This window comes from Sinocyclocheilus anshuiensis, unplaced genomic scaffold (assembly GCF_001515605.1).
Source record: "Sinocyclocheilus anshuiensis isolate Anshui unplaced genomic scaffold, SAMN03320099.WGS_v1.1 scaffold1726, whole genome shotgun sequence".
NCBI lineage: Eukaryota > Metazoa > Chordata > Actinopteri > Cypriniformes > Cyprinidae > Sinocyclocheilus > Sinocyclocheilus anshuiensis.
In genome coordinates this window covers 27,026-38,969 of record NW_015546155.1, presented here as the reverse complement: position 1 = coordinate 38,969, position 11,944 = coordinate 27,026, and the positions used below count along the sequence as shown (strand labels likewise).

At 43.3% G+C, this 11,944-nt stretch overlaps 1 pseudogene; it reads left to right on the top strand.

Annotated features, from left to right (window-relative positions):
- The window catches only part of LOC107701332 (importin-13-like), a 42,163-nt pseudogene that overhangs the window by 21,745 nt on the left and 8,474 nt on the right, over positions 1–11,944 (top strand).

The window sequence follows — 11,944 nt, the reverse complement described above, 5'->3', positions numbered from 1 at the left end:
TAGTGCAGCGGAGTTAGACATTAATCACTCTAGCCTCTAACCATTACTGTAAAAGCTCTGCTAGCTTCATTCTCTTTTGACCCTCAGTACTGCACAGTTTTTACCATTCAGCTGAAAATTCAGCATCTTGATGAAATAAGACTGAAGTTCATCATTTATCAGTGATAGCCCATGTTTTCAATTATGCTGCATTTCAATCAACCCCAAAAGTCACAATGTCCAAACTCTTACTCTGAAAAATGCGCTAGCGTGGCACGTTCATAATAGGGCTGGGACAATAAATCGATGCATCGCGATTCATGGATCGATTCTGAGATTTTCGGAATGCATCGTGATTCTCTCTCGAATCGATTCTGAGCTTAGTTTTTAACAGCAGATGGTGCTCCAGGCTAGTCTTAAAGGTGACATATCATGAAAATCGGACTTTTCCAGGTTTTTTTAAGTGCTATAATCAGGTCCCCGGTGCATCTACCAACCAAGGAAACGTGAAAAAGATTAACCCAGTAACTTTGTTTTGATAAGCCTTTTTCTGCAAGCGTCTGAAAAAACGAGCACGTCTGATTTCGCTCCCCTAGTGACGTTGCAAAGGCTTTTGATTTCGCAGGCGACAATGGTGTACCAGCTCTAATGCCATGGTGAAAGTTTGAGCAAAACACGCTAACTGTTAACTGCTAACAGCCTTTGGCTGCACAGACGAGCACAGAACACTATTTATGGCGCTTTTCCACTGCATGGTACGGCACGGTACGGCTCGGTACGGTTCACTTTTGGGGGGTTTTCCACTGGGTACAGTGTACCTGGTACCTGGTTATTGATTTATTTACTGTATATTGCTGCTGCCACACAGATCTAAAATAAACATGCAATTTATTTCCCAGCTGTTTACCTTCACAGACATAACCGACTGTTTTTGTAACTCATGTGTGTTTTTAACGTAAACTTGTTTGTGAATGAGAACTTAGTTTAGTACTCTTTAGTACTGAAGTTTAGCGTGCTTCAGATGTGTGCACTCAGAAAACCGTATATCAGAAGTTTAAACTAATCCGGTTTAAAACGCATGGTTTCAGCACGATAAACATGATAATCAGAACCAAAACAGATGTTTTTTAGCAGGTACGAGCTGTAAAGGCACAGCTCTATTCTGGAAAAGGGGGCGGGGAGCAGCAGCTCATTTGCAATTAAAGAGACAGGCACGAAAAACAGCGTGTTTCTGCTTCCACTCAAAATAAGCATTTTCAAAATGATATAATAAATGATCTGTGGGGTATTTTGAGCTGAAACTTCACAGACTTGCAGAGGGACCCGAGCCTATAAGGCCGGGACGTCCAAATGATAGAACCTGGCAAAGGTGGACAGAGAGGCCCAGCCGGCCGCCACACAAATGTCTGCTATGGACACACCACTAGACTATGCCCAAGAGGAGGCTACATCTCTTGTGGAGTGTGCTCTTACTTCTATGGGGCATTGTAGGCCCAGGGAGGAGTATGCTTGTGCAATAACATCAACTAACCACCGAGAAATTCTCTTTGGTGCAGCCACCGAAGCATACAAAGAGTTGTTCCGACTGCTTGAATGCAGCAGAACACTCAATGTAAATTCTCAGAGCCCTGACAGAGCACAGAAGTCCATAGGTCTGCTGACTGTAGCGGCTCAAAGGGGGAACCCTTAAGGGCCCTCAGGACCGTGGGCAGATCCCATGCAGGAACGGTAAGGGGCTGAGGTGGATTAAGCTTCCTGGATCCCTTAAGAAAGCGAACAACCAAGTTGTTTCTGCCCACTGACTGTCCTGCTATAGGAGCGTGGAAAGCTGCTATAGCTGCTACATAGACCTTGAGCGTGGAAGGGGAACGGCCCTTATCCAACAGCTCTTGGAGGAAGGACAATATCACCAATATGTCACAGGAAGTTGAGTCTTTGCCACGTGTTGTGCACCAGGCGGAGAAGACAGAGGTATCTCGTAGACGGGGCTCTAGCCTGTGAGATAGTATTTAAGACACTCTCTGGGAGGTTTGTAGATTCCCATCAAGAGCCCATAGGTGCAGACCCCACAGCTCGGGCTGGGGGTGCCAAATCGTCCTGTTCGCCTGAGAGAGAAGGTCTTGTCTCAGGGTAATGGGCCAGGGGGCTGCTATCAGCTGATTCCTCCAGAGCGGGGCCACTAGGAGGACCTTGCATTTGTGTTCCCTGATTCGCCTGATTACCTGGGGAATCAGAGCAATCGGGGGAAAAGCGTAAAGGAGGAGGTTGGGCCAGTCATGCGCCAACGCGTCCATGTCCTTCGAAAAGTAAGTTGGGCAATGAGAGTTGTCTTCTGAGGCAAAGAGGTCGATCTTTGCCCTGCCAAAGATGTCCCAGATTCTTTGAACCATTTGCGGATGGAGCATCCACTCCTCTGAGGGGACATTGCTCCGAGACAGCATGTCTGCTCCTTGATTCAATATGCCCGGCACATGTGTTGCCCTCAATGAGCGCAAGTTAAGTTGTGCCCATTCCAAGAGGCGCTTTACCATCTCGTGAAGGCACTTCAAGGTGAGCCTGCCTTGGCGATTTATATAAGACACTACTGTCATACTGTCCGAACGAACCAGTACATGGTGTCCCTTCAGGTCTGGTAAGAAGGTCTGAAGGGCTCGACATACTGCCAGCATTTCGAGGTAGTTGATGTGTACCCATCCTTCCGTGTCCGACCAGGAGCCGAAGGTCGATCTGCCCTCGCACAGAGCTCCCCAACCCGTGTTGGATGCGTCTGTCAAGACAACCTTCCTTCTGTGGACAATACCCATGGTCACACCCCACTCGAACCACTGAGGATCTCTCCAAGGGGCCAAATCTGCTACGCAGGCCTGGTTCACCTTGACTCGAAGGCGTCCATGATGCCACGCCTGGGGGGTAACTTGCGGTTTCAGCCAGTACTGTAGGGGCCTCATGCGAAGCAGGCCCAACTGTAGCACTGGTGATGCGGAGGCCATGAGGCCTAGCATCTTTTAGAAACGTCTTGAGAGGGCAAGAGGCTCCAATTTTGAAGGAAGCCGCCAGCTGCTGTATGGCCAGTGAACGATCTGGCGCGACCATCACCCTCATTTGGGTTGAGTCGAAAACTGCCCCCAGGAATGAGATTCATTTGCTGGGGGACAGTGAGCTCTTGGCAAAATTGACCCTGAGTCCTAGGCACTCCAAGTGGCTGAGGAGGAGGGATTTGTGAGATAGTAGCTCAGCCTCTGACTGGGCTAAAACAAGCAAGTCGTCGAGGTAGTTCAGAATGCGGACCCCCATCTTTCTCAGAGAGGAGAGAGCCGCATCCATGCACTTAAAAGTGCGAGGAGCCAGGGACAGTCCGATGGGGAGGACCGTGTATTGATATGCCACTCCCTCAAAAGCAAGAATCGTCTGTGATGGGGGGCTATCTGGATGTGAAAGTAAGTTTCTTTCAGGTCCAGAGAGAATAACCAGTCCCCTGGGCATATTTGCGAGACGATCTGCTTCAAAGTGATCATCCTGAATGGCAGTTTCATGAGGGCGCAGTTCAGGTGCCTGAGATCGAGATCCCCTTTTGGGGATGAGGAAGTAGCAGCTCTAGAAGCCTGACTCGCTTTGAGCTGGCGGAACTGTCTCCACCGCTCCTTTTGCTAGTAAATTCATCACCTCAGAGTGCAGGACGCGAGTGTCCTTGCTCTGCACTAAGGTGGGAACCACGCTGCTGAAGCGCGGGGGTCTCCAAGCGAACTGAAGAGAATAACCTCGTTCTATGATCCCCAAAACCCTATCTGACACTCCGGGGATGGCCCGCCAGGCCTTGGCCCGCAAGGCAAGGGGTTGGGCTGGTTCGGGTGGTGGGTCGCCGTGAGGGGACTTGACACTCGTGATAAGTGAAAGAGGAAATTTTCTCTCTTTTTGAGAATGTTTGTGTTTTATTTTGCCTGCTATAACAGCGGATGGTTGTGTGGGTGCTTTTTGAATGGGTCCAGCATTTACAACAGCATTTACAACAAACATACTGCTGTCGGCACCCGGAATTGAACGGGGTGCTTAAAGGCATAACAGAGGCTGTTTGGGGGGTGGTCCGGCTGTAGTGAGACTTTGCCCCTTCCTCTTCCTGTCCCGCAGATCAGGACAATGCCTGAGGCCCCGTGTCCAGCGTCAGCTTGGGCCGGGGTCCTTGGCACTTCGGGAACGGGTAGAGTCTGTGCGGAGGTGAAGCTCTCTGCAAAGCCCTCGACGGCAGGTCCAAAAAGCCCCGTAGGGGAGACCGGAGAGTCGAGGAAGGGAACCTTTTCTGGCCCTTGATTTCAGTCAGGTTTAGCCATAAGTGGCGCTCCAGCACCACTAGACTGGCCATTGACCTCCAGCTCCTTGAAAGCCGTGGGGTCAGGTCCGGACTCGTCCATGCAGTGGAGGAGTTTACCTGAAAGACCTGGAGCACAGCCATAGAGTGAAGCGCCGAAGTCGCCTGGCCAGCTAAGGAGTAGGCACGTCCAGCGAGGTCTGAAGTAGTCATACACGGATTGGATGGCTGGGAGACCTTAGCCTTCCATCCGATGGCAGTGGGCGGGCAGAGGTGCGCGGTCACTGACTCATCCAGTGGAGGCAGCTTCTCGTAGCCCTTCTCTTCTGCGCCGTCGACGGAGGTTAGGGCGGATGAAGCGGACGTACACACCAAACGAGATCAAATCACTCGCGCTAGCAGAGGGACGCTGGTCTGGGTGGGAAAAGAGAACAGGAGAGTCGTGGTGAGCGTGAGGCACGCGGGGCTTGAGCCGGCGTGAGCTCACTTGCATCTGGGCACTGTGTCCATCTGCCCTGCTGTTTCTTCCTCACAGGCTCTTGGGAGGAATGAAATGGGAGGGCGCGAGGAGTGAAGTCGCTCTCTGAAAAGAAAGCGATCCGAGCGTGCAGAGAGGAGAGACTCATGTTCTTGCTGTGAGAACACTCCATCTCGGTGAGAGTGGCTTCTGCGTGGGACTTACCCAGACAGGAAACGCACTCTGAGTGGCCATCATCAGCGTGCAGGGAAGTTCTGCATGAGGCGCAATGATGGCGTGGCATTTGCAACAACACTGTAAATTTGCTCTATAAAATTTGCTTTTTAGGCTCGCTGGATGGCGACAGGGGACGAGCTGAGTCAGCCTCTATCTGCTGCGAAGGTGTGTCAACGGCGAGTGGCTTCAAGTCTCGTAGATCAGCGAGGAGATGATTGTCGTCGCTGAAGGAGAATTAATCTGAGGATTCTATGTCAGAATGCCCGCTTATATAGTCAGATGGCCCCGCCCATTCTGGCGGGCTCTAGTGGGCTTCGTGGCCATAGGCTCGTGCAGTTCCGCTACCTCATCATTGAAGTGGTCAACCAATCAACCAATGGCCGTGCAGTTACACTGCATTATTAAAAGGGCTTCAGTTATCGGAGAAAAGGAGTTTTCCCCATAAGCGTCTAGCGACGCAGTACAAGTGAAGTATCGATAGGGAACTGTTTTCTATTTGAATATATTTTAACATGTAATTTATTCCTGTGATGCAAAGCTGCATTTTCAGCATCATGACTCCAGTCTTCAGTGTCACATGATCCTTCAGAAATCAGTCTAATATGCTGATTCGCTTCTCAAGAAACATGTACTATTATCAATGTTGAAAACAGTTTTTGCTGCTTAATAATTTTGTGGAAACCATGACAGACTACCATTCAAAAGTTGGAGTTAAGTAAAACAAAATATAATTAATACTTTTATTAGCAAGGATGCATTAAATTGACCAAAAGTGAGAGTAAAGACATTTATAAAGTTGCAAAATATTTCTCTTTTAAATAAATGCTGTTTTTTTTATAAAGGAACCCTGAGAAAAATGTATAACGGTTTCTACAAAAATATTACAGTAAGTAACAAAAACTGAAGACCAATGTAATGGTTGCTGAAAATGTACAAATAAATGCATCCTTGGTGAGAAATCTTTTATAACATCATAAATGTCTTTACTGTCACTTTTTGATAAATTGAATATCTTCTTACTGAATAAAGTATTAATTTCATGAAAAAAACTAACTTACCCAAACTATATATATATGAATTGTAGTGTGTCACGTTTCCACAAAAAATATTAAGCAGCAAAAACTGTTTGAGGACTGGAGTAATGGCTGCTAAAAATTTCAGCTTTGCCATCACAGGGAAATTTATATTTTAAAATAATTTAATATATTAATATTTAACATATTAATATATAATATTTAATATAATTAAAACTGTTCTTTTAAATTAAGTATTACTGTTTTTTGTTGGTGAGCATAAGAGACTTCTTTCTTAATGATTTCAACGTTTTGACAAGTAGTGTAATTATAATAGGAACCATCTTTGGTCTCTTAATGTTCTGTAGGCTCTTCAGCAGCTTTACTATGACCCTGATATGGACAAGAAGAATGTGGCCCAAAAGTGGCTCACACAAGCCCAAGCATCACCACAAGCCTGGCATTTCTGCTGGGCTTTGCTCCAGCCAGACAAAGTAAGCAGTGGGTTTGACTACACCACACTTTAAAATGTATGAATTTAATTGCATTACATTCGTAGTTCTTATTTATTTGGTTTCACATTAGGTTCCTGAGATCCAGTTCTTTGGGGCAAGCACATTGCATGCTAAAATCTCCCACCACTGGTCTGACCTCCCGCCCGGTCAGTTAGACTCGCTCCGCTCGCAGCTCATCGCTCAGGTCGGCCAGTTTGCATCAGGGCCTAAGATGGTGCTGACGAGACTCTGTGTCGCTCTGGCCTCTTTGGTCCTTCACGTCCTACCCGAAACGTGGCCGACGGCAGTACCAGACCTTCTGTGTGCCTTCCAAACTGGAGAGGGTGTGACGGAGGCTGACGGTCAAGCCCGATGCCTCGCACTTCTAGAGCTCCTCGCCGTTCTGCCCGAGGAGCTTCAAAGCAGCAGGATCCCGGCCTCTCGGCGTTCCCAGCTGAGAAGCGCTCTGGCTGTGGACTGGAGCTTGGTCTGCTCCCTGTTCCAGCAGTTACTACAGCGGCCGGACGCACCCTGTCCGATCAGAGAGCGGGTGCTGAGATGTGTGTCCTCCTGGCTCACGCTGGGCATCGCTTTAAAAGACAGCGAGGTGTTGCTGGAGAGTTGCTTTGCTCTGCTGAAGGAGTCTGAGCTGTTTGACAGCTGTAGAGACCATCGTCAGCATCATCTCACAGCCTGACTGTCAGAGGTGAGATACGACACGGCAGTATGTACTGTTAAAATAAGCACTAGTTCCTGTCATATATTAATAGTTCAGTCTGTTTCCCTGAGCATCACATTATTTCCTTTCTCTTGCCAGATCAATGTTTAAATTTAAGATTTATGTATTTGAATTACATAGGAAATTTCCATCCATTTGGATTACACAGTTTTAACATAAACTAACTTATATAAATATGAGGTATATTTGTCAGTAATACATAAATGAAACATGTAAGGAACAGGCAAGATTTCTAACAAACTGAATGTGTTTTAAATACAAAGTAACCAGGTTTAAATATAGGTTTATGTCACCAAAAACTCCAATTTGTTTCAATCTCATACATTTTAACTAACTGATTACTGCTTGTTCATACTTTTTAACTGAATAATTTAGTTGTTTTCACAATGGATTCACAATAGATTTGCAGATTTAAGCAATTTGAATAAATGCATTTTGAATATGATTATTTAAATTAAATAAAAAAAGACAATAATAAACTATACCATGATTTTTTGAGTGCAGAAATCTTACCTGTCTTATTTATGTATGACTGACAAATATGCATCACATTTTGTCATGTTTATTAGTTTATGTTAAAACTATTTAAATGGATTGAAATTTAATATGTAATTCAAATACATAAATCTTAAATTTAGGCCTAAATATAATGAGCGTATTATCTGTCAGACAGACAGGAAGTGTTTGTGAATTGTACAAAAAAATCATAACCTAAAAATTGTAAAATCTAAATGAACTTATTTTATTTAGAAATATTATTTAATATCTCTGAATTAACCTAAATATATTAATTCATGAGTTAAATCAGGTAGAAATGGCTCTTTAAGGAAACAATTGCAGGTTACCACTGTTTATAGTGTTTGTTTTATGTATAGGGGAATTTTTGCAGTAAAATTGATAGATAACTGAACAACATTTGAACATATTCTGATAAAATGTGTATAGAATTTGATGCATATTTTGTTGCCATAATGCCATAGTGTTGTTCAAATGCCAAAACTGATAAGGTCATAATTATTTTCATATTAAGGAAAAATAGCAGACATTATAAATCTACACCTGTATACTACTTTATTACATAATAAAGAAAATTAAATAGAAGCACAGTAAAAAGCAGTCTGATAATATTTAGCATGAAAGATTAATATTCCTTTCGAAATGTGCCATAAAACAAATGATTCAAACAACATTCCTGCAGTTCGTGTATGTTTTTTCAAGAAATTAACTAATTTTATGCACAAACAAAACAATATTGTGCATGCAATATTGGCTGATAATTTGGGAGGAAAAAAGTATGATAACTGATTAAATTTTCCCTTACACAAGGAAACTAATTACAAGTAATTGTCAATTGAAACTGATTATCATTCAAGCAAATTTCAAAACCTTGGTGCACAGAAGGTTGTGTAAGAAATACTCATTTTGATAGTCTGTGTTTGTGCGTGTGGAGGTTTGCAGACAGTCTTCTGAAGGTTGTTCCTCAGGTGCTGGGTCTTCAGGAGCAGCTAAAGAAAGCAGTGCAGGATGGAGATATGGAGACATCTCATGGAATCTGTCGCATTGCTGTAGCTCTGGGAGAAACGCACTGCAGGTTGGACATAATGACTTATATGCATCATTAATCTCCCATTAATAACTGTCTATGTGACCTCATATGGCCTGGGTCTATAAGAAGGCCAGTTCATCATCTGATTGCCCTTGTCTGTTTGGTGAAACCTTTTTCCCTCTCTCTGTCCCTCTCAATCTCCCCAGGACTCTTCTGGAGCAGGTGGATCGCTGGCAGGGCTTTCAGGCTCTAGTGAGCATGATTATGTCCTGCACAGGAGACATCTCATGGAATCTGTCGCATTGCTGTAGCTCTGGGAGAAACGCACTGCAGGTTGGACATAATGACTTATATGCATGATTAATCTCCCATTAATAACTGTCTATGTGACCTCATATGGCCTGGGTCTATAAGAAGGCCAGTTCATCATCTGACTGCCCTTGTCTGTTTGGTGAAACCTTTTTCCCTCTCTCTGTCCCTCTCAATCTCCCCAGGACTCTTCTGGAGCAGGTGGATCGCTGGCAGGGCTTTCAGGCTCTAGTGAGCATGATTATGTCCTGCACAGGAACACCTGGACACTATCCTGTGGATGAGACCTCCAGCTCGCTCACGCTCACATTCTGGTACACCCTACAGGTACAAGTCCACCCCGAAAAATCACTCAAGTTGGATGGCAACTGGTGTTGCGTTGACTCAACTGGAGCAGATATGATGTTTTGAGTGCCAGTGGTGTTGAATTGGCTGTTTGTTTCAGGACGATATAACGTCATTGGATGCTGAGCGGCAGACGCTCTATCTACAGATCTACAGACCTGTGTACTTCCAGCTGGTGGATGTTCTGCTGCAGAAGGCCAGTTTCCCCAGAGATGAGGACTACGCCACGTGGTCCGCAGATGACAAAGAGCAGTTCAGGACCTACAGGTTAAACTAGATTTTTAAGAACAGTTCAAAATGCAAAATTGTTTATTCACTTTTTGAAATGTTTTTAAGGGATACTCTCATCAAATGGAGGAAAGATATAAATAGGGTCAATAATCAACAAGTGGAAATAATGGCGTCACAGATTACAATTGGGTAAAGGAATATTCTTGGTTGGTTACCGTAAAAATGTATTTCCATGTGTCACTGTTTTTTTCTTTAAAAAGATATATAAAAACAAAAATAGTGAGGTGCTTACAATGGAAGCGAATGGACCCAATTCATAAAATGCAGTGACAAGACATGAACAGGATACATGTTTATATACTTTTAGTGTAAAAATAATTTACTAACCTTTTATTTAAACAGTTCTACAGCTCAAATAATGCACAAGTTTTAACAGAAGAATTAATGTAAGTCATTGTATAAAATTATATGCTTCACATTTCCTTAAATTGGCCCCATTTACTTCCATTTTAAGTGCCCAAAATATATAGACTTTAAAATATATTCTGTAGGTTTAGTTAATTCTATTCCCTAATACATTTTTTAAACATCTAATATATAATATCTAAACTATCTATTAATTTTTAAGATTTAAAATTTAAGAATGAAAATTGATTTTACCCCATAAAGTATATCTTGTAATATATTTTGGCATTTGAGGGTTTAAACTAAATACGGTATATTTTCAATTTGAAAAAATATATTTTCTTCAGCCATGCTGTTTACAGTATGTTTATAGCATATAACTGAAATGTATTTGGGCAAATGTATTTAGTATATTTAAGTTATCAGTGCATCTTTTTTACAATGTGTGGTATGTTTGTAGGTCCAATATATGGAAAATGGTGTGAGATGAATTATACAACAAAGTTTAATACACCAATACTTATTGGTGCCCTGAAAAACAGCATTAATATTACAAGGCAGGCTGCTTAAAAAGACTTCTAAACAGTGTTTATTTCTTTGAGATCCATTCAGTCTTCATTTATTTTTCATTTGTATCATAATGCAATAATAAGCCAGTTTAATTGGATTTCAGGGTTGACATCTCCGATACTCTGATGTATGTGTATGAGCTGCTGGGCCCAGAGCTCCTCAGAAACCTGTATGATAAACTCGGCACACTGCTGACGGACACAACACACCCCTCCTCATGGCAAGTCAGTGCTAATGTTGCACTGTCTTATTAATACAGTGTATATGTCATGTCTTATATTGAACAATATCTCTGTGTCATCTCCCTCTCTCCCGTGGAGGATATAGAGGCTCTACTGTTTGGGTTTCAGTCCATTGCTGAGACAGTAGATGTCAGTTACTCAGACGTCATTCCAGGACTGATCGGTCTGATTCCTCTCATCACAGCAAACAATGTTCAGCTGGCTGAGACCATCATGTTCACCATAGGTACACTCATTCATTTGTAAGCATAACTTGCAAGTGTATTCTACAAATCAGGGTTTCTGCGGGTCTTAAAAAGTCTCAATTTGCCCTCCACAAATTAAGGCAATAAAAAAGGTCTTAAATTGGAGCAGAAAGTCTTAAATTCATTAAAGGAGACATCGGATGCCCATTTTCCTCAAGCTGGTATGATTCTTTAGGGTCATCCTGAAATATCTGTAACATACTTTGGTTAAAATTCCTCAATGGTAGAGTAAAAAACACCGTTTTACCTTTTCAAAAACAGCTCTGTTCACAGTGACCTGTTTCGGTGCATGTCTCTTTAAATGATTATACATACAATCAGACTCTGATGCAGGATGACAAAATAACCTTATAAAATTCATACACTATACGTTTAAGTACATAGTGTATAAGTGCATAGTGTATAGTGCATCATTTGGGACACAACTACTGATACAATAGATGCTGTGATTCAGTTGTTTTCATGGTGAAGTTGAATTCTTATTGACTGCTGTCATGATTTCTTGTAGGCTCTTTGGCCGAGTGGTTGGCCGATCATTCGCTCATGTTGGCGAGTATCCTGCCTGTGGTCTTGCATGGTCTGTCCAACCCGGAACTGTCCGTGGCTTGTGTTTCTGCTCTGAAGAGAATCTGCCGAGAATGTCGACATGACCTCCACCTTCACGCCAGTGACATCATGGCCGTCTCACAGGTTTAAAAAACATTTCGCCTAGAAGTGCTACAGTTGTAGCAAACCAATGTCAGTGAGTAATGTACAAAGCTCACTGTGGTCTTTTTGGTCTCAGGCAGTGCTTGTCAAAGACATCCATAAAGTAAGTCCAATCCATTTG